Consider the following 6,512-nt stretch of genomic DNA (forward strand, 5'->3'; position numbering starts at 1 on the left):
TGTATTATTTTTAGCTGCGATTCGCCTGTTACTCATGCCGCCTCACCAAGCTCCGTGTGTTCTCGCATCTTTAATGAACAAAGTGTTTCAAAGTTTTGCGCATTCTTTCAGAGCCAAAGCCAACACCTGTCTGATTCCAACACCAAAAATCTGGTCGATCACTTCAATCATATCTGCTTGTCGTCACTAAATATTACTGCTCCTCTAAAGGTTAGGCCTACGTCTAAAGCTAGTAAGCAACCCTGGATAAATGACAGCATTCGCAGCCTAAAAAGGGAATGCAGGAAAGCAGAGCGCAGATGGAAAAAATCCAGTCTCCAAGTCCATTACCTCAGTCTGAAGGATTTATTAATTAACTACAATAACACTGTTAAGGTGCGAGACCACACTATTTTTCTGAACTCATTACTACACAAACACAATCCCAGGTTTCTGTTTAAGACTGGATCAGCTGGTAAACCCAACCCCTCCTTGTGCCTCAGCTGGAAGTAATGATGACTGAATTGTTTTGATCTTATTTTACCAATAAGGTGGTGTCAATCAGAGTATCTATTACCCCCGTGGCCTCTTACTCAGAGGTCCCTCACCAGCAACAAGACGGTTTTAACCAGTTTTATCCCATCGACTTGGCTGAGCTTTTAAAAACAGTAGAGTGTCCTCCGGCCCACTTGATGTAATACCTACAAAGTTTTTACTGAAAGTAATGGATTCTGTTGGGCCCCATTTGATCTGTTTTCAACAGCTCCCTATCTACTGGTTGTGTCCCTGATTATTTTAAAACGGCTTGCGTGAACCCACTTTTAAAGAAACCTGGTTTAGATCCCTCCCTCCCAAAACATTTTTGACCAATTTCAAAACTGCCTTTTATTGCAAAGATTCTAGAAAGAATTGTGTCCAAACAGCTGCTCACTGTACTGGAAAATAACAATTTATTTGAAACGTTTCAGTCTGGTTTTAGGAAGTACCACAGCACTGAGACTGCCCTGCTTAAAGTCACCAATGACCTTTTAATGTCTGCTGATAAAGGCCTGTGCTCAGTCCTGGTACTCCTGGACCTTAGTGCTGCTTATGACACCATTGATCACAACATCATGTTAGACAGACTGAGGCACTGGGTGGGGATCTCTGGTACTGCCCTAGAATGGTTTTCATCCTACCTGTCAAATAGGAAGTTTGGTGTGTCTGTAAACAACTATATCTCTTTGTTCTGTCCAGTTAAATATGGTGTGCCTCAGGGGTCGGTTTTAGGACCCATTTTGTTTTCCTTGTATCTGCTTCCCCTTGGACATATTATCCATAAACATGATATTTCTTTTCATATTTATGCTGATGACACACAAATGTACTTGCCCGTCAGATCCACAGACCCTGGAATGCTGAGTTCACTTAACAACTGCCTTTGTGAAGTTAAAAAAAGGATGTCAAATAATTTCCTCCAGCTGAACTCAGACAAAACAGAAATCCTGGTCATCGGGTCTCAGCAGATGGCAAAACAAATACTGCCATCTGCTGGTTCCCTAGTAAATCACATTAAGCCTGTGGCAAAGAACCTTGGTGTTTGGTTTGATAGTAATTTAAATTTTGAGCAGCACACCTCAAAGCTTGTTCAATCATGTTTTTATTAACTTAGATCTATGTGAAGCTGGGACAAGTTACACACACACACACACACACACCCAACTTCAAATACGATTTGTGAGGTTTCTTTTTATTGTTTTCCCACCTTCAGGGCTGGTAATTTAATGTAAAATAAAGCAAAAATGCAGTCGCTCCACTGAAGTAACTGGTGAATGTACAAAAAACAAAAAAAAGTGAAAATAAAATGGTCTTCTTTGAGTCGAAAATAGAAACTCAATACTAATTCTGCAATGATGCATCAACTATTACATATACAACAGGAATGCAGCCCAAAGTTGGCACATAAAGCGACATAAACACGGTTACAAAAATACGGCAGTGGCACCTCTATTAAGAGGACAAAAAAAAAACAATTACAACACTGCACAGTAAACATTACACATCAGTTGTGCAGTTATACAAATAAAAACAACATTCATTAGGTAACTTCCGTTTCATACCTAACTCACGGATAACGAGCTCTCGTGGCCCACGCGTAGGGTTTCTTCCACAAGCATCGGTTATCCTATACGCAACAATTACATACAATGTGGAATTTAATACATAAATCATACACTACTAAACAAATACATTAGCATATTGTGCGTAATAACTCACAAGAAATTATTATTAATAAATGTTCTCACCGATAACAGCAGCAGCCAGTCCATGCAAAATAGTGCAGTTTACTTCCTGTATTTTCCTGGTGCCCCTTGACCTCTCGGCCAGCATGCGGCTTTTTGAGCCAGCAACCCTATGCCCTCTGCTGTCTAAAATCAACACCTGCAGCATTCTCGCTACAGCAGAAAATTGTGCAAACAGGTTTTATAACTTGAATGTCCTGTATATTTAAGGTTTGACAATATCACCTGGTTACATTTGTTAATTTTTAACCTTAACTTTTAGACCATTTTACACGCCTTCATCTCATCACGCCTGGATTATTGCAACAGCCTTTTCACTTGTTTAACCCAAAACTCTACTGATTGACTCCAGACTGTCCAGAACTCAGCTGCCAGGCTTTTAACCAGAACAAAGAAATATGACCACATTACTCCTATTTTAGCTTCATTACACTGGCTCCCAGAATGTTTTATAATTGACTTTAAAATTCTATTGATTACTTTTAAAGCTCTTCATGGCCTCTCGCCTTGTTATATTTCTGAACTTTGTCCCATACGCACCAGCACGTACCTTGAGATCCTCGGGCAGAGGTCTGTTGTCTGTTCCAGAGTCTCGACTGAAAATTAAAGGGGACAGAGCGTTTGCTGTCAGGGCCCCGAGGCTCTGGAACAGCCTGCCTGAGGAAATCAGGTCGGCTGAGTCAGTGAACTCTTTTAAGTCCCTTCTTAAAATCATACTTTTATAGGAGAGCTTTTCCCGATCTTATTTGACGTTATTTTATCCCTTTTATTTTATTCTATTTTACTTATTGTATATTTATCTTAAACGTGTATTTTAGTCATTTTAAATGTTTTCTTGCTTTTATCTTGTATTGTTTTTGTATTATTGTCTTTTGGGCATTATTGTCTTTACACTTGTTAAAGCACTATGTAACTTGTTGAAAATAAAGATTATTATCATTATTGTTACAAATACTCTATTGTGTGACCTGTAAATTTATTAATGTTATACTAACATTATATTTTGTATTTATCTGGCACTTTCCACTTCAAGCACTGACTGAAAACGTACCTCTGCATCAGCCCACTGTTGTTCACTGTTGTGGAACATGTAACATTGTTAGCCAAACACAGTCCAACCGTCAGGGCAGGTTTTATAGCAACACAATTCCTCCAATGTTCCAAGGCCAGTGGAGGTCTTAGAATATTGTTCCTCAGCACAACATTTATGGACACATTAGAAACAGTTAAGTAAGTAGTAATCTATAACACAACTGTAGATCATTAGAAGCACAACATTTATGGACACATTAAAAACAGTTAAGTAACGAGCAATCTTAGGATCAAGTGCAGCTACAGTATTTCACCTCCACCACTCTGAGAAACACTAACCTGATTCTGTCTCACTTGATGCCTGTGAAGACACAGAACTGATCTGCAGTATGTAAATCATCTCGGATTTGCCTCTATTTGGAGCTTTCAATTTGAATTAAAAATACAGTGTCTGTTAGTTTTATTGATCAAGATGTGTTTTGTTCACTTCATTTTATTTAAAAAAAAATTTAAAACATTCAATTTCATAAATTTTGGAAACATAATGTTGGGCTGTAAGAGCCCTTGTAGGACCGTTTTTATTTAATGTTTAAGTTATTTTAAGTTTAGGTATTATAACAGGAAGATAAAATAACAAAAATAGAACTATATGAAAATGAAGTGAACACTAAAAGTAATTACGAACAGATGAAAACTTGTTTCTGTAAGAATGAGAGCCGTACTTTGTTGTGATGATCAGATGAGTTCCACTTGCAGCAGTAGCAGGGTCTCGTTGAGAAGGAAACCCAGCGTTTATATACCTTCTCTGGGTGCAACTCACACACCTGCAACATGTCTTTCTACGATCACATGATATTGTTTGACTATTGTAGTAAAACACAAGTAATCTATTATGTACATAGCCCTATAACTATCACCTACAGCATGTACTTTAGAAATTCAGCAGGGGTCTGTGGAGTGATGCTACCCTGTGGGTGTTTGCAGTTTATGTTAAACCTCACATTCCAGTCCAGTCTACTAACAGTTACAAACAAGGACTATATGGAAATTAAGCAAACATCATTGAATGGCATTGTTTTGGACTCTTAAAACCCTCATTATCAAATCAGATTCAATTTTAAAAAACTAATAAAAAAGCTTATCATATATACATATACATTATAATTGAGTCAACCACTCTTGGGTTATTATGAATACATTATTTAGCTTTACTTTAACATCTTGGTTGTACAATTAGTGCCACATTGATTTTTATGTCTATGGAAGCCAACCTGCATGGCAACCGACTTTTAATCGTTCTTCCTTTACAACAATGACTTCAATTTTATCTTTGTTTAATTGAAGAAAATTCTGTCACATCTAACTGTTGATTTGTTCAATACAGTTACTCAGCATTTGTATGGGATCACAGTCACCTAGTGATATGGTTATGTAAATCTGTGTGTCATCTGCATAGTTATGATAACATATTTTATTGTTTTTCGTCATCTGAACCAGTGGAAGCATGTAGATGTTAAATAGAAGGGTTTAAGCTTTGCCTCGTCAGAGCAATCACTAACAATCTTAAATTTGTAATAAGTTTTAAAATGAAACTTTGTTAGACCAAGATAACAGCGTAGCTGTTCTTAGAGTCTACCCTCCCACCTTCAGTTTTATGAGCCAAGTTAGAGTGTATAAGAAAGGAGGTGGAGTTGCCATTTTGTTTAATGACTCCCTCCAATGCAAGAAGATGTTTTGAAGATGTGGCTCTTCAGTTGAATTTCTCTTCTCAAGCTACATTCCTAAGTCCTAAATAAAATCAATAAATCAAGCCACTCTTAAAAAAAGAGCAATCTAGACAAGTCACTTATGAGCAATTATAGACCCATATCAAATCACCCATTTTTACGTTAAATCATTAAAAAGCTGTTTTGATGTCTTCCAGTCATGATTTCGACCACACCACAGCACTGAGACGGCTCTTGTTAAGGTCTTCGCTATCATTCATTTAAACATTGAGAGTGGGAGCATTTCAGTCTTAGTATTATTGGATTTCAGTGCTGCTTTCGACTCGGTTGACCATAACATATTAATAGACAGACTGGAAAACTGAGTGGGATTTTCTGGGACAGTACCAAACTGGTTTAAATCCTACTTAAAGGTCAGGGACTACTTTGTGTCCTTTGTGTTTGGTAATCACACATCTGAGCTAACAAAAATGACCTGTGGAATTCCCCAAGGCTCCGTCTTCTGTTAAACAGCTACATGCTTCTACTGGCTCAGATTATGATTAACAACAAAATATGTAATTAACATAATTATGCAGATGACACACATATTTACATAACCATATCACCAGGTGACTATGATCCCATACAAGTGCTGAGTATCTGCATTGAACAAAAACAATTGGATGTGCCAGGATTTTCTTCAATTAACCAAAGATAAAACCAAAGTCATTGTTTTTGGTGCCAAGGAAGACTGATTAAAAGTCACCGCTCAGCTTTAATCAGTAATGTTAAAAACCTCAAACCAAGCCAGAAATGTTGATGTAGTAATGGACTCAGACTTGAATTTTAGCAGCCACCTTAAGACAATTAGCCACCCTACTGTCAAGAATATATTAACAATTAAAGGACTTATTGCTCAGCAGGACCTGGAAAAACTTGTTCATTCATTTATCTTCAATCGCCTTCCTGGACTGCGCTGTACACATTGAAAAGGACAGGAGCCTGCAGATTGGTGTTTACAGAAAACCCACACACACACAGACCAATACCTACTGTTCGATTCCCACCACCCACTGGAGCACAAGTTAGGGGTCATGAGGACACTGCACCACAGAGCGGAAAACATACCAACAAGCGCCCAAGCCAGAGAGAAGGAACAGAACCACCTGAAGGGGGCACTTACAGCCTGTGGATACCCTAAATGGACCTTTGTGAAAACAGCCACAAGATCCAAGAAGAACAAAACTACAGGGGAGGAGGAAAAGAAGGTCAAACGCAACAACATTGTGATTCCATATGTGTCTGGAGTATCAGAGAAACTCAGGAGGATTTTCAACAAACATAACATCCCTGTGTTTTTTAAACCCAAGAACACACTAAGACAGATGCTGGTACACCCCAAAGACCGCACACCCAAACACAAGAAAAGCAATCTAGTGTATGCGGTCCAATGCAGTGAGGAATGCACAGACCTGTATATTGGGGAGACTAAACAACCACTACACAAACG

General features: G+C 38.3%; 1 protein-coding gene across 1 annotated transcript in view; it reads right to left on the reverse strand.

Moving 5' to 3' along the window:
* The window catches only part of LOC123975458 (galactose-specific lectin nattectin-like), a 6,321-nt gene extending 4,178 nt beyond the window's left edge, over positions 1–2,143 (reverse strand). The window contains exon 1 of the mRNA XM_046056951.1: positions 2,088–2,143. The gene's annotated coding sequence lies outside the window, so the exon portion shown is untranslated. The remainder of the gene's footprint in view (positions 1–2,087) is intronic.
* Between the last annotated feature and the right edge of the window lie 4,369 nt (positions 2,144–6,512).

Source organism: Micropterus dolomieu, linkage group LG08 (assembly GCF_021292245.1).
Source record: "Micropterus dolomieu isolate WLL.071019.BEF.003 ecotype Adirondacks linkage group LG08, ASM2129224v1, whole genome shotgun sequence".
Lineage (NCBI taxonomy): Eukaryota > Metazoa > Chordata > Actinopteri > Centrarchiformes > Centrarchidae > Micropterus > Micropterus dolomieu.